The sequence below is a fragment of the Loxodonta africana genome, chromosome 9, assembly GCF_030014295.1.
Source record: "Loxodonta africana isolate mLoxAfr1 chromosome 9, mLoxAfr1.hap2, whole genome shotgun sequence".
Lineage (NCBI taxonomy): Eukaryota > Metazoa > Chordata > Mammalia > Proboscidea > Elephantidae > Loxodonta > Loxodonta africana.
In genome coordinates this window covers 51007370-51032562 of record NC_087350.1, presented here as the reverse complement: position 1 = coordinate 51032562, position 25193 = coordinate 51007370, and positions in this window count along the sequence as shown.

The following is a 25193-nucleotide window of genomic DNA, read 5'->3' as shown; positions in this document are numbered from 1 at the left end:
ATCCCTCCCAGCCCCAGACCAGAGACCATACAGCCACACCACCCCCAATAAGTATTGACCAGGTGGAACCCAAACTCCCATGTTCCTGGGGCTTCACCAGAGCAAAAGCTAGGTTCCTCCTACAGTACTCTCATCCCAGCTCGCTAGCTACCAGCTATGTGACCTTAGGCCAGTGTATAAAATGAAGGAATAAGTGTGAGCTCATCAGGATGAAGACACTCCAGGCAGGAGGACAGCATGAGCAAAAAATGAGAGAAATTACAGTGCTTACCTTACTTCATGCACATCAGTGAGACCATGCATTGTAAATTGTAAAGCACTTCATTCATTCATTTACTGTTTATTAAGCCCCTTCTTGGTGCCAGGCTCTGTGCCAGCCCTTGGCTGGCCTTCAAGGAGCTGTTGGTCTGGGGAATACATCTCCAGTTTTTTGTACTAAGTATCCTAAAGGAGACACGGCAGCATACAGCCAGGGAAAGGGCTCCTAAGTGTGCCTGAGGCAGCAGGTGTGGTACCCAGAGAAGCAGGAATTATACCAAGACCAGGAGACAAGAGGGCACATGCCAAGCAGAGACCTCAGCTGTGCATAGCCCTAGTATCACCTGGATTTTTTAAGGGCCCGGCAAGCAGTGTGGGCTGACAGGACTGACTACCTCACCCCCTGCAGGCTGCCCAGGAACCCAGTGTGGGTCATGCCCCAGGGGCCCACCCCATCCTCTGTCAGGATACACACACATCGAGGGTGCCCCCCACAAGGAGACTTGTCCGTCTTCCCACAGCAGGGAACGCAGCCCATGATGCTCCTGGTTGCTAAGGCAACCAGGCCTTTGTTTTTCCTTCTTCATAAATAAGCTATAAATAGACAGGGCAAACCTGGGTGCCTTCCTTTGCATGAATTAGAGCAGCTGCTGCAGGCTCCAGGGTCCCTGGCACAACACCCAGGTGCAGAGCCTACTTGCACAGGCCACAGAAACACAGCTCAGGTGAGAGGGATACAGAGGGCCGCAGGGCAACGTCTCCAAGTGTGGAATCTGCCCACTTGCTCCAGACTCTTTTGGGGCACTTAGCAGATTCTGGGGCCCACCTGAGACCCACAGACTCCCAGTTGCTGTGAATGGGGTCTGGGGATAGACATTAACTGCTTAAACCCAGGTAATGAGATGAGCCCTGAAGTTGGCCAACCCCAGCTGATGGTGAGGAGGAGTGGGCATCCCTCCCTTCTTCCCATCTGGGGCCTGTGCAGGTCACAATGACACCATAAGAATACCTCCTACTTCCATAGCATGTTAGAACTTATAAATCCTCTCCCCAACCTGTTTAATCATCATGGGTGACATCTACTTACTGAAACTTTTTGAGGTGCCCAGCACTGTTAAGCATTTTATATGCCAACCCACCACATCCCCATTAATTCTCCCAGTCATCCTACAGGGGGTTTGCTGCTATGATTTCCAGCCTACAGATGGGGAACTGGCAGCTTGGAGGGGGGAGGTGACTGGTCCAAGGCCACACAGCCAGTAAGCAAGGGAGCTGGGATTTGAACCCAGGCCTATCCTGTCCAAAGCCCTTGCTTTTAACCCCAGCCTTTCCTTTCTGTATATCTGATTCTTTTAGTGACTCATGATGGAGGGTTATTAAGGGAGCAGGCATGGGTCTGTAGCCACAAAGTAAGGAACAGCCAAAGCTGAGACTTGAACTTGGATCCCCGGAGGGTGGGCTGCAGGAAATAGGAGTGTTTTCCCTGCAGAGGGAAAGATTGAGGGAGACATGATTACCTGGTGGGTCAGGGCAGGCTTCCTGGAGGAGATGAAGCTAAAACAGGATCTTAAAGGATGACAGTGGCAAGGAGGGGAAAAGCAGTCCAGGCAGAGGCAGCAGCTCATATCAAAGCTTGGAGGTTTGATAGAGAATGTAAGGTCTGCAGAACAGCAGCTAGGTAGTGGGGCTGTGTGCCAGGGGCAGGGGAAGATGAGACTGGTGAGCTGGGCAGGCCCTAGTTATGAAGGGGCTTGTGTGCTGGCTTAGAAGCCTGGGCCTGTCCCAAGGGCACCAGGGAGCCATGGAAGACTTTAAGCAGAGAAGCAACATGACCTCTCTCAGGAAAATGGGCTGCCCACTTGGCAAAGAGAGTTTGAGGAGAGCATGTCACCCAAGGTCAAGGTACCGTCAAGGCTGCTGGACTGCAGCCGCCAGATGTGTTCTTCATCTGTCCCTTGCAGTCCCCCCTCTGAACACGTACCCCAGGAATGGCCAGTTTCAGATTATCCATGATTCTAGACCTGTCTCATCCTTCCATGGCTAAGCACATGCTGCTTCATTCATTCATATGATTCCTTAAGCAAAAGCCAGTTCTGTCTCTGTCACTGTGCCAGGCCCAGGAGCACAGACTCTGCCCTCGAAGGGAATGAATGCCGAAATAACCAAGAAAAAAAATGTAACCAATGTCACGGAACAATTTGTGTAGTAATTGTTAAGTGGGAACTTAATTTGCTGTATAAACTTCCTTCGAAAACACATACAATAAAATATTTTTGAAAAATAAATAAGAAAGTTAAGGAATCAGAGGGTTCCGATAGAGACTACGTGGGGTACAAAGAGGCTCAAAGGAGAGAGAAAAGTCAACTCCCCCAGAGAAAGACAAGTAGCAGCAAATGCTTTAAAGAAGAAGTGGAATTGTAAGCAAAACTCAAAAGATAAGTAGAGGTTGACTAGCTGGAGTTGCAGGGAGGTGAGAAGGGGCATTCCAGAAGGCCAGATCAGTTAGTCTGAGCAGTTTTCCAGAGGCCTAAACAGCCTGGCAGGTTGGAGGGCCTGAAGAGAGGAGTTAGAGTGGAAATAATAAGAGGTAAAGCTGGAAACACAGCAGGGCCCAAGGCCGGCAGAGCTGGTGAACCAATCCAAGGGTATTAAGCAGGGGAATGATATGAATACATTTGCCTGTTGTGAAAATCAATCTGGCAGCTGGTTGGACAGGGAAGGACTGGAAACAAAGAGAGCAGAAAGGGAACTATGGCCATGATCGGAGGAGAGGATGGTAGGCTGAACTAGGGTAGTGGCAGTGACAATGACAAGAAGGGAACAGTCCCAAGAAGTATTATAGAAGTTCGTGAAGACAGGATATGGTCGAAAGTTGGGTGACAAGACCAAGGAAAGGAGGAGTCAACGTTGTTCTCCAAGTATCTGACTTGGGTGGCAAGATGGATGGCAGCATGAAGGTCCACATGGGTCCCCTTGGGACGTGTTATATTTGAGGTCCAGAATTGGTCATGTGGGCCTGGAGCTCAAGAGAGGGATCTGGGCTGGGTAAAGAGATGTAGGAATTCTCCAACAAGCAAGACAATGACAGAAATGTGTCTGTGGGAGCATTATCACCTATTACACTGTTTTCCCTACCAAACCTAACAGAATCTTATTCTTATGATAACACTCTATGTTAGCAATGGCGGGATGATATGAGAACTTTCATAGTTTGCTGGTGAGAGTGTAGAGTAGTACAAGCTTTCTACAAAGCCCATTTGCCAGAATATTTCAAGATTCCGAAAAAGTTCAGAACATTTGACCTAAGACAAAGGTCGATATGTGAAGATGTTCATTGTAGCTTGTTTTATAATGGTGAAAAGCTGGAAACCACTTTAATGTCAAGCAACAGGAGAATGGCTAAATAATTTATGATGGAATATGTAAGGCCATTAAAACTGTGTTTTCAAGGCCAAGGCATGCCTAACTACACAGAAGAAAGGGCACAATAAAATGGTTCCAGCTTTATAATGTGTGTGAGTGCCTTAGATATGGAAGAAACAAATCCTACGATTAATAGTGTTAACTCCTCACGGATGGGATACCAGGTTATTCTTATTTTTCCCTTCATGACTTTGGTTTTTTTTCCAAATTTTGTCTTCTACCACATTCATTTTTTTTAAATGTATTGTGCTTAATATCTATAACATAAAATTTGCTGTTTTAATCACTTTTAAGTGTGTAATTTGGGGCATTAATTATATTTACAATGTTGTATAACAATCACTAGTATCTATTTCGAAAACTTTTTCATCACCCCAAACAGAAACTCTACCCATTTCACAAGAACTCCGTGTTCTCCTTCCCCTGGGAGGCCTGCTGGTGCAGTGGTTAAGGTCGACGGTTGGAACCTACCAGTTACTCTGCAGAAGCAACATGTAGCAGCCTGTGTCCGTAAAGGGTTACAGTCTTGAGAAACTTATAGGGGCAGTTCTACAGACCTATAGGGTTGCTACCAGTCAGAATTGACTTGACGGCAGTGGGTTCTCCTTGGGCCCTCCTTCCCCAACCCCTGGTAATCTCTGATCTACTTTCTGTCTTTATACATTTGCCTATTTTAGATATTTCATATAAGTGAAATCATACAATGTTTGTCCTTTTGTGTCTGGCTTATTTCACTTAGCATAATGCTTCCTAGGCTCATCCATGTGGTAGCAGGTATCAGGCTTTATTCCTTTTTATGGCTGAATAGTGCTCCGTTGTATGTATGCACCACATTTTGTTTATCCATTCATCTTCTGATGGACACTTGGGCTGTTTCCACCTTTTGGCTATTTCGAATAATGCTGCAGTGAACACGGGTATATCAGTACCTGTTTGAGTCTCTTCTTTCCAATCTTTTGGGTATATACCTAGGAGTAAAATTTCTAGGTCAGATGGTAGCTCTACTTTTAACTTTTTGAGAAACCCACTAATTTTGGAAAGAACCAATATCTTGTGCCCTCCTTGATGTCACGCCCTGACAATGACACAGCATCACTACAAGTCACTTCTGCTAAAAAAATGCTTAACTCAAATACAATCATGAGGAGATCATTAGACAAGCCCAAAGTGAGAAACATTCTTCAGAACAACTGGCCTGGGCTCTTTATGAAAAATGAACTAAAGCCTGGAGGACTGTTCTGCCTGACAACTGGTTGGTATCATGGACTGTGGTAGCTATTGTTTTTCTTGGTTCCCCTTCTCCTGGTTATAGGCTCTGCTCTCTAGGTCATCACCAGGATAGTCACATGACCCAGCTGGGCCATCAGAGTCCTTCCCTGGAACTGTTTTTGGCCTTGGAGACAGGCTGTCTTCCATGGCTAAGCTGGAGCTGCTGGTAGTCACGTCCCAGGGAGGGAGCCTGATCCCCACAGGGGAGGGTGAGAACAATAGGCAGAAAAGCAGAAAGGAAAAGACAACTAGAAACAAGGCAAGAGGAAGTCCTGGTGGCGTGATTCCCTGCTCCCAGTCCCTGAGGCACCAACTCCTCAGCCACCCTTGAGCACTGTGAGCCACTCCCACCCTGGGAGCCCATCCTTGTCCCTTTTTGTTTAGCTGGTGTCAGCTGGGTTTCTGTCATTGGCAGCCAGAAGAGCCCTGGGTAGTATAGTTGGGATAGGAGCATCTGAAGGGAGGGTGAAGCCTAAAGTGGCCAACTTGGGAACAGGAGATGCAGCTGACAAGGGTCAGCCAGGGAGCTTCCAGGTGCACCAGAAGGCCTGCTGAGATGAGGTGGGAGGCCCTGACTGCCCTGGGCCCCTGGGCAGACTCTGTGCTCCCCGATCAGTGCTTGGCAGCTCAAGCATATGGAGAAGAGAATAGAGATGATGGATTGGCCCAAGTCAGAACTTGATAGGCAAGAAAGATGAGTGTCCAGCCAGGAGTCCAAGAGAATTTGGAAGGAGGAGATACCATTCCAGGGTGACAGAATGGGAGAAAAAAGGAGGGGCTGAGGGCTGAGTGATGCCGCTAGCACTGAGAAGCCAGTGCAGAAAGAATGGGGCATGGTGCACACAGAGCTGCGGTGTAGGATGACAAGGTCCCAAGTGTAGCCATTGAAGTGGGTGGTCCTCAGTCTACCCTCCTGTGAGACGGGCATGCAATTGCTAGGTCCATCCAGCCACTTGGACAACAGAAATGGCCACTCAACTCTAGACCCATAGGGGCTTGAAGGTCAGCAGGCAGTGAAGAAAGCAGCAAGGGTTAGGTAGGTGGCCATTAGCGACCACTTTCTCTCAAAAGCATCAACAGCTTTAATTAATGGCCTCACCCCAGGGGGACAGGGCCAGCTGCCTTGTGCTGGCTGTTTGGTTACTGGGCACCAGCCTGCCTGTGCATCCTCATTTCACATCTCATACATTGACATGCAATGATATTCATTATAATCCAAAGATGAAGAAAAAATCTGTTTGTTTTTGAAATCGCAGGAGATAGGGGAAAAGCAGGAAAGAATGCCCTGATTTGGGGAGGAAAAAGCATATGTGTGCCTGTAGAGAATTACCATACAGTTAGGTATGGTTACCTCCAAGAGAATCAAAAGCCTATGTTCACACAGGGCAAACAGTGTTATGATCCCACTTATATGAAATGCCTAGAATAGGCAAATGCCTAGAGCCAGAAAGTAGATTAGTGCTTACCAGAGGTTGGGTGGGGCGGGAAGGATCTATATATATACGTTCACACAAAAACTTGCATGTGAATGTTGATAGCAGCATTGTCCATTATGGTCAAACACTGGAAATTCCACATCCTAAGTGCACATCACCTGATGAATGAATAAACAAAATGTGGTCTATCCACACAATGGAATATTATTCAGCTACAAAAAAGAATGAAGTACCGATACAGACTACAACATGTATGAACCTTGAAAACGTTATGCTAAGGGAGAGAAGCCAGACACAAAAGACAACATATTGTGTGATTCTGTTTACATGAAATGCCCAGAATAGGCAAATTCATGAAAACAGAAAATAGATTTCCAGGGGATGGACAGAGGAGGGAGTAGGGACTGACTGCTAAGAGGTATGGAGCTTCTTTGGGGAATGATGGAAATGTTCTGGAATTAGATAGTGGTAGATGGTTGCACAGCCTTGTGAATATACTAAAAATAACTGAAGTATATGTATACTTTAACACAGTGAGTTTTATGTTACGTAAAGTGTATCTCAATTTTTTTTAACACTAAAAAATGACAACAAACAGGCTGCGAGCAGGGGGAGGACTGAGAGTGCGTGTGCCCCCAGGTCCTCCAAAGTCTCTGTGTCTCCATTTGTTACTGAGGTATAATGTGTATACAGTAAAATGCACATACTCTAAAGATTCAGGTGAAGGAGTTTTGACAAATGTGTAACCACCACGCCAACCAAGATACTGAATATTTTTACCACCCCAGAAAGTTCCCACGTGCCACTTTCCAGCCAATCCCCCATAAAGGCAACCATTTTCTCATTTTTAAAAATTCTAGAACTTCATATAGTGATTCAGATGGAATCACGCAGTGGGCACACCTCCTTTCTTTTAACTGTCTAATAAAGATATGGTGGAAGGCCCAGCAGTGCCTCCTTCTGCCCCAAAATATTTCTGAAGTCTTCTTGGAGAGAAGGAAAAAGGTGGGTGCTGATGTCCCTCTGTGGTTTCTCTCTCCAGATACCTGCTCCCAGGCTGAGAAGGAGACACACGCCAGGCTCATTCCATTACCCAAGAAAAAATCATCTTCTCTGGCCCAGAAACAATAGTCAAGAAATTCACTGGACGTGGCAGAAGCCTGTCTACCCAGAAGTGAGGCGCAGCCACTCCGATGGCCCTCTGAGGCCCGGACTGTGGGAATTCCCAGGGGACTATGGTCCTGTCTGTCTGCCAGGAGGAGTGCAACCAGCACCAGCGGCTGGCCCGTCCTTCTGCGTTTCCGCTGTCAATCTGCCTGCTGCCCTGGGTTGTTTACTGGAAGCTGGCCTCCCTGCAAGGGTTCAAAGCCCTGGCCCTGGGCACGTCTGCGGCAGGAAGCAGGCTGGGCAGTAATTGGTGGCGCGGCCATGCTGAGTGGCCAGCACTGACCCAGTATCTTCCTTCAGCATTTGCCTTTGAGTCGCTCCATGCTGACCTTCCAGGCCTGCAGGGACTTCCTGCTGAATGCTGAGCCCGCACCAGGAACAAATTACCCGTTCCCCGAGAAATCTATTAAAAGGGGACAGCAATTTGGGGGGCAGGTAGCCAGGGGCCCCCAGAACAGGAAGCCTAATGTCTCCCATTTCCCAAGTGCCATCAGCTGACTCCTGCTGAGCACATTGGCTCTGAGAGAACTGAGCTAGAACTCTAACTTTCAGGGCTATGGAAAACTGACTCAGATGAGAAGAGATGGCCATCCTGGATTCCTGTGTGTGGCTTCATGAAGGAGAAGGAGGCAGGATCTGGAGTGCCCTAGACCTGGGTTCCAATCTGCCACTCCCACTCTGTGTGTGACCATGGGTAAGCCATTTGCCTCTCTGAGCCTCAGTTTCCGTGCCAATAAAGGGGATAAGAAGCTCCATGCCTCTGTTTGGCAAAAAGCAAGTGCATGTGAAGCGTTAGGCGCCTAACAGATGCTCTGTGAGTATTGCTGGATCAGTCACAGACTGTATTTATTTCATTTCGCAGCTGAGAGAAGTGAGCCCAAAGTTACCTACACATGCATGTCCTGAGTGAGGTCATGGCTGAGCCACAAGAGTCGGGCTGTAGCTGGAGCAGCTAGGGGCAGAGGGTGACAGGACATAGCAGCGTCTGGTTTTCCCTGGGTCAGGAGTCCTTGCCATCTCCTACAAGGCTCTGGCAGATGAATGAACCAGTAGACGAATGAATGAACTAATTAATGAGTTAGCTAATGAATGTATGCCCACACCATTGGTAGATGCGGTAACCTGAATAATGGCCTCCCAAAGATGTTCACATCCTAATCCCCAGAACCTGTGAATATGCTATTTTACATAATAAAAGGGACTTCGCAGATGTGATCAAATTAAGGTACCTCCTGAGAAGCATTCAGAAGGCCTACCAGAATTGTCTTACAGAATGACAGGAGACTGAAGCATTTATCCACCAATTCTGATCCCCTATTTTTGAGGGTTACCCCAGGGATAGGGATTTAAATCCCACACCCAGGTTTGTATGCAAGCCAGCTGGGCTCTCATGGCATTAGAGAAGGCTCTGGGGAAGAAATCAGAAAGACACCCAAAATATGCTTGAAGTGGGATGTGGTCAGCTTGAGCAAGTCACTTTATCTGTGCTGAAATCAGAAGTAGGATGAAGGTGTATGCCACAAGCTCCAGGGGCTCCTGCTACTGTCCACCCTTTGCACTGTCCAGGTACCTCATGTCCTACAATAAGTTTGCTTAGTCAATGAGTCATCAAGTTCATGGCTGACCACAATCTTTATGAAAGATTAAGCACAAGAGGGTTAAAGGCAAAAGATACAACCTCCACTGTGTTGCAAAGGTCCTAAGACTGTAATTGATAATAAGCATCTTCCTCCACCATTTGTTATAGGTTTCTGTTACTCTTGGCACTTCAGCTGGTCTAGGTTGCTCCCCTGGCGGTGCCCCAGACCTCTTTTCTGAGATCTGGCACCTTGGTTGCCTTCCTTTGTTAGGCTTTAGTTGCTGAAATTGTCAGCTCTCTATTATCACTAGGCGTAAAAGCACCAAGAGATGCTTTCACGCCTGGTGAATCCTCCAAGTTTCAGGTATACTCCTCTTGTGCAAATGGTTAATGTGCTCAACTGCTAACTAAAAGGTTGGAGGTTCAAGTCCACCCAGAGGTACCTCAGAAGAAAGGCTGGGAGATCTAATTAAAAAAAAAAAAAAAATCCATTGAAAACCCAGTGGAGCCCAGTTCTACTCTGACACACGTGGGGTCACCATAAGTTGGAATCGATGCAACAGCAGCTGTTTTTTTTCCTCCATTATGCAGCAAAAAAACCTAGCTCCTCATGATAATCAGTATTGATTACCCCTGCCAGTACAACCACTCCTTTCCTTCCCTTCTCGTTGTTCCTAGGCCAAAGTTAGGTGCGCATAAGCCCTCAGGCAGTGGTGCTTGTAGAGGCACCGCAGACAGGCAAGGCAAACCCATATATGGAGTTGTTATCAGTTCCAGTAAGGAAGAATTATTGCTCCCTCCAGGGTATCATGAACTGATGTAACCAACTTGCCACTGCAAATCTGGCTGGTTTCTTCAAACAATAATATCTTATTGAGGGTTCAGTGATGGTCTCTGTTGCTGGCAGAGCTGACATTCAGCAGCAGCATTGCCTAGATCAGCTTTGGTAAGAGGATGTTCATGCTCTTGGCCCAGGCATAACCTCTGTTCCCACCACCATGGCTACTCCATTAGGGGCCCATTGCACAAGTGGTGGGTGGCCAAAGACAGAGGCTGGCTCATGTCCTCTGAACAAAAGTCCCGTTCACATAGTTGCTCTGTGCCTCCCCTGCAGTAGATGTCCTATGACGGGCACTAATATGAGGCACAAATATTTGCACGTCTTCTGTCCATTACCATAAGCCTATCCATGTGCCCTTACTCCAGACCTCCTTGTCTCCAGTCTTGTTCTTTGCCAGCCTGACCAGCCACCTAAGACGTTTGTAACTGCCCAAGAATCCATATAAATCTTTACTTCAAGTGACTTCTTTCTCCAGACAAAGACGATGACCGTGTGCATTGTTCTCAGCTCTAGGGACTGGGGGAATTTCCTCTCACCACTGTCCTTTAGGCCAACAACTCCACTCAAATTGGGGCTATATTGTAGTAGCAGTGCATTTTTAGATCGCATCAACATATCAATCCAATTCATCTGTGAATCAGGCCTGAGTATCTTCTGCCTCCCTCAGAAGTTCATAGGGAATCCTTCGATGTTGAGCTCTTAGGTGTGAGTAGAAGGAGAAACACCTGTGCAACAGACATAGGTGTCACCGAAATCTGAACCTCACAGTCATGTAACCTCTGTCCTCTGATCCTGTTTGGGCCAAACTCCAATGCACTATTTTCATTGTATGATGGAGTACTACTGCACCCACCTGATCTTAGGACGTGGAGGATCGGAAAATACCAGCTCATGACAGGTAGCTCAAATCTCATAGTTACTTGATGTCCCATGTTCAAGTGCTCAGTCTGTACTGGGTCCAGTAGGATGTAAAGAGCTGAAATTTCTAAGGGTGAGTAGTTCTCCACTGTAGAAATCACGGACTTGCTCCTAAACCCTAAGAGTCTATGCTCTGACTCCTACTAGGGTCTGGAAGAGACTGCACCAATATCCTTATCTTTTTTTTTATCATGGATACCTGCATAGTAGCCAGGTCCTGCAGTTCTCTTAGTATGTAAACTATTTCCTTCCGGAGTGTATCCCCTCATTTGGACTGTGCTAAAATTTGTTCTCAGTCATTATTAGCCAGGAGGCAAGAAAGGCAAGTGTGGTAATCTGAATCATAGCCCCCAAAGACATCCAGGTCCTAATTCCTGGAGCCCATGGATGTTACCTTATATGATAAAAGGGACTCATCAGATGTGATTAAGTTAGGGACTTTAAGATGGAGAGAGTACCCAGGATTATTCAGATGGACCCTAATGTAACCACAATTTTCCTTGTAAGAGGGAGGCAGGGGGGAGATTTGGCTATAGAGGAAAGAAGGAAACGTGATGAAAGAAGTGGCGTTGAAGATGGAGGAAAGGGCCACAGCCAAGGAAGCTGAAAAAGGCAAGGAAACAGATCCTCCCCTGAGAGCCTCCAGAAGGCCAACACTTTTGACTTTAACCCAGAGAAACTGACTTGGGACTTCCGGCTTCCAGAACTGGAAGAGAATACATGTGTGATGTTTTATGGTAATGTGTTACAGCGGCCATAGGAAACCAATCTAGGGGCAAGTTTAGATTTTGAGGAGGACAAGTGTTTTGCAAGGCATCTACCTCACGTAAGGTCTTTGCAAGGTCTGCAGGCAAGAAAAGGCTGCTGTACTTAGCAAGAAGGAAAGGACTACTTTTGCTGGCCCAGAGGGTTCAGGAGAAATGGGGGGTTAAGGTTTTCAGGAGCATCACAGGTCTCAAGACCTACTCCTGCCCTATCAGGATCTGAATTTAGAATAGGACACCTGCTGAGACTGCACATTCAACCTCCTTTAAGCTGTGCCACACTTATAGCCAAACCCTGGGCCTGATTTTCATACCATTAAGAAACTAGGTTTCCTTTAAACACCGCTATGTTGGCTTTCTGGTTTCCACAGAATGCCCTGAGTTGTCTGACCTGAGCCAGCCACTCTCTTTCTCTAAGGTTTTCAAGGCAATTAACACAACCAGCTAACTCTTATAACTGACAGTGCCCCCACATTGTGCAAATGCCAGAGCTTCCGTATAACCCCTTCCACCTACACTTCATCTCAATTCATCACAGCTAAGCATCTAAGTAATTGTGATGCCACCAAACCGAAACCAAGCTCATTGCCACAGAGATGATTCCAACTCATGGCGACTCTATATTACAAGGTAGAACTGGGCTCCAAAGGATTTTTTGTAATCTTTACAGGAGCAGATCACCAGGCCTTTCCTCCAAGGTGCCTCTGAGTGGCTTCGAACCGCCAACCTTTCGGTTAAGAGCAAACCATTTGTGCCATCCAAGGACATGTGATGCCACAGCATGCCAGTTTTGCCTCAAATTGCCACTACCCCCCTTACCTCTAGAAATAGTTTTTTGTTGCTATCTGATTGGTGAGTGATTCAATTTCAGAATCTCATTCTTGGGGTCTGTTTTCTAGCGGGCCACTTCCTGTACCAACCATGTTGGTTCTTTGTAGAAAAATTATCCACAAAAGAACAAAACAGTTAAAATCAAGGGAAAGGAACTAAGAATATCTATAAGAGAATAGTTACTCTAATGAATTGAATTCTTGATGTATATTTCTCATTTCTAGAATAATAAACCAAGGTTGATTTAATATGTGAGAAATTGGTGAAATGATCTAAAATAATAAAGTTTTAGCAAAAAAGAAAACAATGGAACAAGTTGAAAATATATATATAAATGGAAAAACTCCCATACAAAATGCTGAATAAAGTGTTGGTTATTACAAACCTGAAAAACCAAACTCATTGCCATTGAGTCGATTCCAACTCATAGCGACCCCATAGGACAGAGTAGAACTGCCCCATAGGGTTTCCAAGGAGTGCCTGGTGGATTCAAACTGCCAGCCTCTTGGTTAGCTGCCAAAGCTCTTAACCACTACACCACCAGGGTCTCCTGGTTATTATAGTAGTAATTAGTCTGTTCACTAAATAGTTCTAGATCTGTCTTTCAAGTACATGATAGGATTAAACTTCCTGGGTTCTTTGTGGTTGGGTGGGGCCAAGGAACTGTGAGAAGAAGCAAACTGTGGAACTTCATGGCTGGAACATTTAAACGCCAGTATGAGTCCCTCCAGAGCTCTTTTTCACCCCAGCCACAGTGACTCCCAATATTTGAGTTGGTGGATGCTCTGTCAGCCTGAGTTCCACAGTGAGGACACTTATGACACAAGAACCAAACCCCTATTTGACCCACAACAGACATGTTGCATGAGCAAAAAAAAAAAAATCTATTAAGTCACTAAGATTTTGAGGTTGTTACTGCAGCACAACCTAGAATATCCTGACTGATACAAGGAAATTTATGAAGATTCATGAGAAAATACACTTTCTGAATAAAAACTGTTTTATAAGAAGACTAAATCATCCTATCTTGTACCAAATTGAACATTCCTTAAAATACTGCTATGGTATGGTGACAAAATCAAAACCAGTCAACTTAAATTTTGCAGAAATCCTCAATGGTCATCCTATTCAATATAAAAAAACTGAAAACATTGCTGTAATTGTCATTAAAGCTTGGAGCAATATTTGTTCAGTAAACTTTCACTGCATATAGATATGCCAGGAATTGCAGACTGTGGCAGTGACAGAAGCTGGTTTTATTTGGGGGCAGCAAAGTGCCCAGATGATAAGTGACATTTCTCAAATTCCCTGGCAACCAGCAATATGAAATCACTATTCTATAGTAGTTCTGGGAAGGTTGCCTAAAGGGAACTCTTTTGCCCTTCCTCTTCTCCCCTTCCTGTTGCCTAAAATGTGGGTGTAATGGCTGGGGCTCTGGCAGCCATTTTGGTGAGGATAAATGAGGAGAAGATTGATGCCCACACTGAAGAATAGTGAAATAGAAAGAAAGAAGGAATCTGAGTCCATAATGATTTTGTACGCCCAACGTATGAGACCTGGACTAACCACTACCAGTCTACTTTTACATGTAAGAAAATTAACCCTTGCATGTTTAAGCCACTGTTACTTGGAACTTTTTGTTAGGTGCAACCAAACTTAACATGTGGCCACAAGCACCTCCACAAGCAGTTCCACTTTCACATCTTTCCAACTCAGAAACCCCAGAGTCAAGACCCCTACTTTTCTCACTCCACAACAAGGCATCCAAGCCAGAGCTCTGAATGGCACAGCTGGGGCCTCATGCACATGGCCAGAATGGCCCAACAGTGACCCATGTATATTTTGGGTAACTCGTTTATTCGCTTTTGAGAGAAGCGGCCTGAGTGGAATCAGAAGAAGGCAGTGGGGCTGGACACAAAGGAAGTGACTTGTATCCACCACAACTAGTATGTGACTCACAGGCTGGGCTCTGTCCACCCCACTATGCATTGTTTCATTTTAGCAGAAGGGGCTTCCTTCTTCATCCTTTCAGATGCAAGGTCCATGAAGGAGCCAACTGGGATCTATCTGATCCTTGGCAAAGAGGTCTATCTGGAGGCCATAGTATGTGGAGCCAAGAGGATAAAGGGCTCCAAGGTTCACCCCAGGAAGCATGTCTGTAGCCAGCACTGCCAGTTACTCATGGGAGATGAGTGATGGAGTCATACAGACCTGGGTCAAAGCCAGCCTCAGCTACTCCAACTGTGTGGCCTTGGGCAAGTTGTTTTACCCCTCTGAGCTGCCACATCGATTCCCTCACTTCTGCCTCAAGGGCTGTACTCCTTCTCTACCGCCACTACACACACCCAGAATTCTGTTTTCTTTCTCTTGGGCCATCTACCCATTCTCCAAAAGGCCCACCTCAGCAGCTCCATCTCAGCCCAGCCAGAGACTTAGCTTATTGACACATTAACCCCAGAGATGTGCTGACACACTCACCTTGACACCAAGACATTCCAGCGTGGCCTAAGAAACAAAATATTAAACTTGCAGATTTTCAAAATGACCGAAAGTGCAAAATAACCTCTATTTTATATTATCCAGCCATAAAAAGGAATGAAATTCTAATACATGCTACGACATGGATGAACCTTGAAAACATCGTGCTGAATGAGTGAAACAAGCCAGAACAAAAGAATTCCACTTATACGAAAGAGACAAACGCATAGAAGCAGAAAGCAGATTAGAGGTTACCAGGGGCTGGGGAAAGGAGAATAGGGAGTTAGTGCTTAATTCATAGAGTTTCTGTTTGGGGTGATGAAGAAACTCGGAAATAGATAGCGGTAATGGTTGTACAACATTGTGAATATAATTTGTTCTGTTCAACTATACAGTTAAGAACACTTAAAATGGCAAATTTTATGTTATATATATTTTACCACAATAAAATTTTTTTTAATTATGAAAAAAATAACTTCCACCCAGTCCTAAGTGGCCTTCCCCCTGCTCTCCTGTACTGTCGACCCCACCCTAAGGAGTTAAGGATGGAGGTCAGAGGCCTGGGCTCAATAAATAACCCCTGCTTCTGCCCCCAAGGAGCCCTGGTGGTGCAAAGGTTAAGCATCTGGCTGCTAACCAGAAGGTTGGCAATTTGAACCCACCCACCAGCTCTGCGGGAGAAAGATGTGGCAGCCTATGAAACTCTGTGGGGACAGTTCTACTCTGTCACATGGGATCACCATGAGTGGAAAATTGACATTCAGCACCCAACAACAACAAGCTCCTGCCCCGGGGGCCGCATTCCACAGTCCCCACCTTCTCCCTTGCAGAGGAAGCACAGTGGGGTCTGTCTGGCCCCTCGCAAGGAGGTCCATCTGGAGCCCCAGACGGAAAAGGTAGGGACTGACCTGTTCCTCCCTTTGTCACCCATTCCAGGCTGCCCAGGACACTCATGGCTCTCTGCTAGCAGTACCAATAGCCCCTTAAGGCTAAGCCGGTTCTAACAGACAACAAAAGAAAGACTTTTTTTTTTTTAATTAAAATACTACACGCTCATAAAAAAAATCAAGCCACAAGAAACAAATGCGATTCTTCACTTGGCCTTTTGGATGCAGCTGTTTCTGGGCCACTCTGTTTTTTGCACTGCCACCATGGCCTGGGATTACCTGTTCTCACACTGACCCCACCTACACAGGACCGGTCCTAGCACCCAGCACAGGGCCTGGTGGAGAGCAGGCGTTTAGTGTGTTTCTTAGAAACAAGGGAAGGAGACTCCCACTTCCACGTGAAGAGAGAGGGATATACGAAATCCTGCTGGAAGCCAGAGGGAACACCACACTCTGCCTGGGGCAGTGGGGAAGCAGTTGGTGAGACTGAACTGGGCCTGAGGCATGACAGAACTCTCTAGAATTTCTAGATATCCACCAGGCAGAGAAACAGAGGAAAGGGAGTTCAGGCAGAAGGCATGGCCTGTGCAAAGGCATGGAGACGTGAAAGAATACAGCATGGTTACCCATTCACCCGTTGAGTCCAGTTGATTCTGTCTCACGGCAATTCTACAGGACAGAGTAGAACTGCCCCATATGGCAGTTTCCAAGGAGTGGCTTGTGAATTTGAACTGCACTGCTGACCTTTTGACTAGCAGCTGAACTCTTAACCACTGCACCACCAGGGCTCCTTGGCCTCCATGAAAAGCCTGGGACAATCCAAGAAGAGGGTGTTTGGAGAAGAATGAGGACAGGAAAAGAAGTTGAGGACACTGGAAAGGACTTTGTGAGCAGTGCTGAGGAGTTTGGAATTGATCCCATTGATTTCAGGGAACACCCAGTAGGTGTTTACTAAGCTTTGGTTGAATTGATGACTTGGTCAATTGCGGAAACAGATTAGGAGGTGGGGGGCCCAAGTCCATCCACTGGAGGGGCCAGAAGCTCCAGGACCCCTCCCTCTGTCTGGGCCCCCAAGCAGCTGCTCCTCCCCCTCCCACTTATTCCAGCCTGGATGTTTTTCTCCGTGCTTGATGAAGTTAAAATAAGCCCTCTCTGGGGTGAATCTCAGGCGTTCAAATTGGATTGGCACACGGACGTCGAGCAGTTGGTGGCAGGAGCCAGGGGACCTGGAGAGCAGGTTTTTGCTAGAGGGGACGTGAGCTTTATTTCCCTCTTGGTTGCTGACAAGGAAGCAGCTGTCCTTCTCTGATTATTTTTACCTCGAGTCATAGCCACTGCTGCTGAGCCTCCCAAGCGCCCGCCTGCCTGCCAGGGCCAGGTGAAGGGCCCAAAGCCCTGGCCCAGCTCTGCCATGAGCTGCGAGCTCCACCTACCGCCACCTCCACACAGGACAGAGAAACAGCCCCAGCTTTGGGCCCAGGCCCTTCCACCTCAGGGTGGGCTGCTGCCCAGAAAGGGAGGAAGCCAGAGCAGTCCCAGAGAAATTTGAAACAAAAAAGAGGGAAAAAAATTTCCTGACCAATTCCCCTCCTCTGATACAATGGCTAATTCTTCTTTTTGTTTCAGTTCAGATTTTTCATTTTATAAGATTAAATCTGAACACTACTTCACTGTTATCAAATCATTTCCAGGTCTGTCATGCTGTTCTATCCTTGAAAAACCCGAGGTGAGTGTCATTAACTCCATTTTATAGCTAGGGCTCACAGAAGGGAAGTGGCTTACCTGAAATTACACAATAACAAAGTGGGAAAAATGGGATTTGAACCCTAGTGTGCTTGACCCAAATCTTGAGCACTATCCACAGTATTTTATTGTCTTTGTCCATGTAACTGTTAGGAATGTTCTTGGCTGCAAGTAACAATAACAATGCTTTAAATAAATTGGGACTTATTTTTCTCACACACAAAGAAGACCAGTGGTGGGTGGTTTCCAGGTTGGGGGACAGCTCAGTGATGTCAGGAACCCAGGATCTTTTGATTTTGCTGCTCCACCATCTTTGATAGGTTGTCTTTTGACATGCTTGCTGCCTCATGGTCACAAGGAGGCAACTGTAGCTCCAGGTATCTCACCTGCATTCAAGGCAGGAAGGACATAGCGGAGAGAGGTGTGCAAGCTATGACAATCTCTTTTATCAAGAAAACAAAAAGGTTTTCCTGAATTTCCCACAGAAGACTGGTTTATATCTCAGTGGCCAGAACTGGGGAACACCCACAGCTGCAAGAGAGACTGGGAAAGTGAGCATTTAGTGGACAAAGGAGAAGATTGGTAGGAACCAATGCTGTCAATCACAACCGTTTCTGCCACACCCTTGAAAGTTGTACTTAGTTGCAGTAGTACCACATAGAGTTGTTTCCTACTTTCTTCTATTATTATTATGTCATTTATAGTTTCGTGATTATTATGTTGTCTTTGTAATCCTCATTTTTAACAGTCTAATAGTATTTTTTCAAGCAGACAAATCATAATGTATTCGTTGGATGTTTAGGTAGCTTCCATTTTTTTCCAATATTATATAATATTATAATTAACATCTTAACACGCAAAGAATTTTCATTAAGTTGTGTGTCTCCTAAGCATAAATTTCATAGACTAAAATTACATAGGTCAAATATTTTAACATATTTTGTGCTCTAATATATTACCCTATTGATTTCCAGGATGGTTGTACTATTTTACACTGTGTAACAGTACGTATATTGATTTCACTGCAGCTGTGCCAGCACAGAGTGTTACCATTATAAAAAAGGTTTTGCCAGATAAGTATCATAAAATGATAACTTAAAGTTGCTGTTGTTCTTATTTCTTGTAAAAACCAAAGAGGAACATTTTTCCCCGTGTATTTTTTACTTTATATTTCCTGTTTGGAGAAGTATTTGCTCATTTCCTTATTCAATCCTTTTTCAGAGTAGGAGACCCATTTTTACAGAAATACTGGTATCAACTTTGGGCAAATTGCAACTCAACTTTCTCATTTTGATCCTCCCTAGTTCCTGGGAGGAAGGCTGGGCAGGAAATAGGGCTCTGATTCACAGATGGAGGGGTTGGGGCTCAAGAAGTTCATACAGCTACAAAGAGGCAGGTCCTTTGACTCCAAGTAGTTGTTCTTGATTTTTTTTTTTTAAATAAGAGCTTTATTAAGATATAATTCACCTTCGAAGTGTGCAACTCAGTGGCTTTTAGTATACTCAGAGTTGTGCAACCATTACTACAATCAACTTTAGAACTTTCTCACCACCCCAAAAAGATACCCAGTGCTCGTTAGTAGTCACTCACCATAGCTCTTTTACACCTGGTAAAGGTCAAAATATGTTTAAGCTTGGACAAAAGAGACAGCTGGGGTGGGCTGTGTGACGAAAGCTGAGAAGGCTTGGGCTGTGCCATGGACTTGCTATGTGATCCACAGGCCACACTTGCCCTCTCTGGTTCTTGGTTTCCTCCTAATACAAATAAGTATTCAGTGCCTGCTGTGTATCAGGCTCCGGGTTGAGCATGTTACAGATATTTACAACCCTTCTCTCAATAGGGGTAAGAAGCCCCGCCTTACAGAAGAGGAAACTGAGGCCAAGAACGAAGACATGACTCATTCAGGTCCCTACACTGGTTGGTGGCACGGAAGGTCTTGGAATTGGGGCTGGGGCTTCTGACTCCTAGTTCAAGGTCACTGCATCAACTGCGTCTGGCTCCAGGGGCTCCCCTAGCAACAGGTGGAGACAGATGGGAAGTAGAAGAGGCTGCTCTTTCTCACTCGTCGGGGGAAGGGGGAGGACTGCAGGTTGGCGCTAAATAGTTATTTCGCCCTCAAGTGACCACAATCAGAAGTGCAAGTGTCAGGCTTTGGGGGCCCACTAAGAGGGGTCCCCTTCCCGTTACTCCACACAAACTCCTCAAACACATACTCACACACAAACATTAGAGTCACAATGTATTTGTCTGGGTGTGTTTAGATCTGCTGAATCCTTCCTTCCTTCAGTAGCTCAAAACTTATCAAGTACTCACTTTGGCAAGACCTGATCTGGATGCTGGGGACACAGGGCTCCCAGGCTGGAGGGGCTGGCAGAAAATTCCCTGAAATTTATAGTGATCAGGGAGTCCTGACCTAGTCTTAGCGGGGTGGGCAGAGGAGGCATCCTGAAATGTCTAAGCTGAGGCCTGAGAGAGAAGTAGAAATGAACCGGAAAAGATTTGGAGTAGCCATATTCCAGGTGGAGGGAACAGGATGTACAAAGGACCAGATGTGAGAACGGAAGGATGTTCACTCTGGTTAGAGCATGAGAGGGAAGAGGTTCAGTGAGGGAAGAAAGACGGCAGGAATACCATAAGTGGCTGGCTTTAACAAACAGAAATCTATTTGCTCACAGTTTAGGAGGCTAGAAGTCCAAATTCAGAGTGTCGGCTCTAGGAGAAGGCTTTCTTTCTCTGCCAGCTCTGGAGGAAGGTCCTTGTCTCTTTGAGCTTCTGCTTCTGGGTGATCTTCATGAGGCTTGGCATCTCTTTTCCCCATCTCTTTCTCTTGCTTGTTTAATCTCTTTTATATCTCAAAGGAGATTGATTTAAGACACACCCTATACTAATCCTGTGTCGTTAACATAGCAAAGACAACCCATTCCCAAATGGAATTATAACCACAGGCATAGAGGTTAAGATTTACAACACATGTTTTTGGGGAACATAATTCAATCCATAACACCCACCAAAAAAAAAAAAAAAATTGCCATTGAGTCAATTCTGACTCATAGTGACTCTATCGGGTATGGTAGAACTGCCCCATAGGGTTTCCAAGGCTGTAAATCTTTATGTAAAACAGACTGCCATATCTTTCTCCCATGGAGCGTCTGGCAGTTTCGAATCGCCGACCTTTTGGTTAGCAGCCATACACTTAACTACTGCACCAACAGGGCTCCTCTATAACACCATATGAGGAAAGTTGGACTTTCTCCTGGAGGTACCAGGGAGGCATGGAAGGGTTTTGAGCAATGGGAAGACAGGATAAAAAGGAAATTTTAGAAATATCACTCTAACTCCTATATGGAAAGGGGATTCAAGTAGGCAAGAGGGGAGGCAGGGCTGGCTCTGGGCCTGTCCAAGTTTCTCAGGACCCAGGGTATGTGGGGAGGTGTCTACAGAGTAGAAGCCATTTTCCCCAGAGAAAAATGGCAATGGGGCTGGGTTGTAGGACTCCCCCAACCCAAAATACTCACAAATCTATTCTCTCAGGTCCCCTTCATGTCCCTGAGAGAAAAGAGTGATTCTCCCCATTCTGTGGAAGAAGAAACAGAGGTATGGAGACTTGTCTAAGTCACAAAAAGGCCTAGATTCTGTGGGGTTTGAGGCAACCCCAAAGCAAAAACTTCACCTTGGCCAGTTCCTCCTTCTAAAATACCTAACTGTGGCCCTGGGCTATGTGAGGTTTGGCTGAGACCCTGTTTCTGGGGTTGCTAGGGAAAACCGGAAAACCTGGTGGTGTATTGGTTAAGAGTTCAGCTGCTAACCAAAAGGTCGGCAGTTCAAATCTACCAGAAACCGCTTGGAAACCCTATGGGTCAGTTCTTCTCTGTACTATAGGGTCACTATGAGTCGGAATCAACTTGACAGCAACGGGTTTGGTTTTTAGGGCAGGATCAGGACCCGGTGATGAGGAATGAGTCATCCTCAGGCCACCCTCAAGGGTCCCCTGGGCCCCAGCCACCCTCACGACCCCCCCTTCTGTCTCCCCAGACAATAAGCCTGGGGCCCCCAGCAGCTATCACTCACCCAGGCCTTGTCTTCAGAGAAAAAGTGCCTGTCAAGAGGTGCCTGGCTATAAAGCCAATGAATGGTCCTTGGCTGCCAGCCGGACAATGCCCAGGCTCTGGCGAGAAGAGATTAGGCCAGGCCACAAGCCCAAACCAGTTCCAGCTGCTCAGGAGCCTCAAATCAGGTCCATGGAGTGCCCCCCCCACCATGCCACTTGGCTGTCTCCAGGATGACTCCTAGGAAATGTGACTGCATGGAAGGGAGGGATTGAATTGGGGGTCTCAGGAGCAGGGGCATTGCTAAGCATGGGAAAGTCATTACTCAGGTTACTGGGTAGAGATTTGGGGTGGGACATGAAGGGGGCAAAAAGGACCAGAAGACATTCAAAGGAGATTGGCAGCATTAGGGTTGATGCAAACTCCACTCCCACCCACAGAGAGAAAGAGCATGGGCATAGGAGGCAGGCCTGGAGTCCACCCCTTCCTCACTATATGACCTTGGGCAAGTCTTTCCTTTTTGGGCCTCAGTTTGCATGTATGTAAAGTGGGATCCCCAAAAGTCCCTGCCTTGAATGAGACATGCAAGTGTGGAAAGACCCCTCCCAGGGAGCTGTAGAGCAAGGGGTCCATTGCAGGCTTCTCCTATCCACCTCTCTAGATGGCTCTGAAGGTTGGCACTTGGTTGAGGGGGTGGCTAGGTCACAAACACAGGAGAACCAAGTCCTGCATAATGCTTTACAGGCTGAGGAACCTGGGAGGTGCTCAGAGCTCTGCCCCAAGTGGGGGCCTCTTATCCCCAAAATTTTACTCTGAAAATTCTCAAACCTAGAGAAAAGCTGAAAGAATAACACATTGAATAGTGCTGTATCTCTGGCCACTTTGATCCCCTCCTTCTTCTAAAAAAACAAACCATTGTTCATTGTGTTGGCAGATGTTTTGGTGTGTGTAAATAAATAAGCCATCCTGTTGTCAGGAAGCTATTTTAACAAGTGTAAATTAAGTTTTGAAAAGAATATTAAACTGACTGTGTGCCAGGCACTATGTACAAGCTACATGGACATTTATTAAGTCAAAGTCATTTAAATCTGGTAGCAACTCCATACGTTGTGTACTGTTATCATCCACACTACGTGGTTGGGGAAACTAAGGTGCAAAGAAATTAAGTAATGGTCTCAGATCAGAGAGTTCTGTCTGACCCCGAAGCCTTAGCCCTGGGGCCACTCCGTCTGACCTCCCTCCCAATTAAGAATCCCCGGCGGTACTACGTCATGAATAGCATGCATCCCGCCCTGCTACACACTTCCCAAGCGGGAGAGCTCACCGCCTCTGCATCCTCCCCAAACCTTCAGTCTCCTCCTGCACCCCTGGTCCCACCGCCTGGCCCAGGCTCTGCCAAAACCTCTGTGTTTTCTCCCCAGAAACAGTGCCCCCAACCCTGCCCCACCTTGCTCCGTTACCTTTTGAATGGCCAGGATGAAGACCCAAAGACCCGGGGTGCAAGGCCGTCTCTGCCACTAGGCAGCTGTCTAACTTTGGCGAGAGCCCTCAGCTCTCCGAGTCCTCATCTGGAAAACGGGTTTCATAGCCCTCCCTCAAGTAAAAGAGATGAGGCCTGCATGGGGCCAGCTCCGGGCAAGTAGTAAAAGCTCGGTACCGAGTGCTCCATCCTCCGCCACCACCCTAGCTTAGGACAGAATTCTTCAGCTTCCGCAAGTTTTATTTGGAAACCAAATCTCACAAGGTGCCCCTACTTATCTGGTGACTTTACCTGTGTGTTAGAGGTGGGGGGTGTGGGCAGTGACAATAGGCCTTGTCTAGGACCTAACAGTCACTGCGCTTCCAAAAGCAGGCAGGTCTCTGGCCTCCCCAGAGGGCGGGGCCCGAGGGGCGGGGTCTCCTAGACCCGCCCCCGAGGCGGTGCCGCTCAGAGCAGGGTCGGGCTGCGAGACCTTGAGCCTGCTTCTGCCGCTGCCAGACTTCGGTCCCGCGGACACCTCGCAGGCGACAAACCGACCACGGGCACCAAGCTGGGCGAAGCAGGTGAGATCCGGGGGCTACGAACAGGGGACGGATCCCTCGGGCTGGGGGAGGGGGCAGCGCGGGCGAAGGAGAGGTCCCTGTCCCGGTCCCATCCACCTAGCTGGGTTTCCCCACTGGCCCCTCGGAGCGGGGACGCGTAGTGGCGAAGAAACTTTGCGTATCTCTCTGAGTGTCAACCAGTGTTGACAAGGCAGGTATGAGAGAGCAAGACGGTGGGAGCCAAGGAAGTTGAGGGGCAAATACTGGAAGACGTGAACAAGGCAGTGGTGGAGTCAGCATTTCCTGAGCCCATGCTGTGTGTCCAGCAAGTGCTAGGGGCCGGGGCCACAGCCCTGGACTGGACTTTTACAACCTCCCCGCCCACCCTCAGGTGGACTCAGGTGCTATTTAAAAGTGGGGGAGAATACATTTTTACTTTTTAGAGTTCAAGAAGCGTGAACCTCTGTGTCCTGTGCCATCATTTTGTGATGGCTCCAGACTCCCAAGTGGCATAAGGCCCTGCTGCTGGGACACCAACCAGTTGCCCTGGCGTCAACTCTGGCTCATGGCGACCCCATGTGTGTCACAATAGGACTGTGCTCCACGTGGATGGCTGATTTTCCACATGTAGATCACCAGGTCTTTCTCCCAAGGTGCTTTTGGGTGGACTCCAACCTCCAACCTGGAGCATTATTTCAGCACCAGTGTTTTCCGAAGCCCATTGTCTTGACCAGGGCTGGAGCAGAGACCAAAGAGCCTCCTCCTGGCCTGCAGAGCTTCCCCAGGCTGCCGAGAGCGACCCCAAGACCACCTATTACTGGATATCCCTAGCTTAGCACAGCACCAGGTGGTGGGACTGCAGACCCCTTATCAATGCTGGGCGAATGAAGGGATTGAAAACTGACCATGAAGAGGTGGCACTGAGGGAGTGGGAGGCCAGTCCAGGCAGGAGGCCAGCATGGTTAAAGGTTTGGAGAAGGGATGCTGTCTGGAGAACTGAAGCAGCTTGGGGAGCAGGAGCAAAAGGTGGCTGCATGGGGGACTGGTGGGACAGGTGAGGATGGGGAGTCTTGAATGCCAAGCTATGAATTCCAAAGAACACGAGGAAACCCCCATGCCTGAAAACACCACCAGCATCACCACCGCCACTGGCAAGGATGATGAGCTCTGTCTCCACCCCTCTCTGGCCCTTGAACTGTTGCTCTCCTCCCCCCTCAACTCACCAGGGGTACAGCATTTTCAGGCTTCAGTCCTGGAAGGAACTCCTGGAGACTATTCCTTTGTGCAAGTAAATGTCATCCCCAGTGGGTGGGCCATCCCGCCCAGGGCTGCAGCCTGGGCTCTCAGCCCAGTGAATTGGCTCCCTGCCCCATGGTTCCGGGGAGCAAACAAGGAGCAAGATGACCCTTCAGGAGTCAGAAGAGGGTAGCCAGGCAGGACGCTGAGCCATTTTTCTGCTGTTTTTTTTTTTCTTCCTCAGCTCACACTGGCCAGACCTGTGACCACTGTTTTTCCCCACCTGCTCCAGCTG